Genomic DNA, 1127 nt, shown 5'->3' with positions numbered 1-1127 from the left:
AAAAAAATAAGTGTTTATAAACAGAGAGCCAGGAAAAGAAAATACGGTGCAATGTTATGGATTATATATGTATAGCTATAAGAAAAAAGAACGAGGAAGTTTGCTGTGTACTAAGATGCAAAGACCTACACAATAGACTGGGTTTTTATTTCTTTCTTCATTTGGAAAAAGGACTGGAGAGATGGTTCAGTGGTTAAAAGGAGTGGCTTCCCTTCCTGAGGACCTGGGTTCAATTCCCAGCACCCAGAAAGCAACTATAACCAGTCAGTTCCAGGGCATCTGATGCCCTCTTCTGGCCTCTATGGGCACTACGCACACATATGGTGTGCATACATGCAGGAAGATCACAGTAGATATATACATGCAGGCAAAACACAGATTCACATAAAATCCAATAATAAAACTACAAGGGGCCTGTGTAGCCCAGACTGGCCTGGAACCAGTACTGTAGACCACAATGCCCTTGAAATTCTGATCTGACACCGAGTGCTGAGATTATAAACACTCACCCACACACTTGGTTTTAGGTGGTGCTAAGGATTCTACCCCCTAGGCAGATAAACTACCGCCTGAACTACATCCCAGTCCTACAGTTTGCAGGCTGTTGTGAGCTACCTGACATGGGAACTGAACCCGAGTGCTCTGGAAGAGCAGCCCGTCCTCAGCCAATGGCCATCTCCACTCCTTATTTCACATTTTCTTCTTTGAATTAATGTTATTTATCCTTTTCAAATATTTATTTTATACTTTAAATTGATGTTATTTTTTCATATGTTTATTTATGGGATGAATCCACCTTGTGGGTTCTGGGGTTTGACCTCAGGTCTTTGGGTTTGGTGGCAAATGCCTTTATCCCAGATCATCTTGCTGGCCCTCTCTTACTTTTTGACACAGCATCAAAAATAGCCTGGAACTCAAGATCCCTCTGCTTCAGTTGCCCAGGTGCCTGGATTACAGGTGTGTATTTGTACATAAGGAAAAAGCTCTCAAATAGTTAAAAAATATTTTTAAATTATAAAACATTGTTACATTTCTTATGTATTAAACTAGAGAAATGTTACAGATAGATAAATAGATGATAGATAGATAGATAGATAGATAGATAGATAGACAGATAAAGAGATAGG

Source organism: Microtus ochrogaster, chromosome 10 (genome assembly GCF_000317375.1).
Source record: "Microtus ochrogaster isolate Prairie Vole_2 chromosome 10, MicOch1.0, whole genome shotgun sequence".
In the NCBI taxonomy this organism is placed as follows: Eukaryota; Metazoa; Chordata; class Mammalia; order Rodentia; family Cricetidae; genus Microtus; species Microtus ochrogaster.
Note: the sequence above shows the minus strand (reverse complement) of the source record.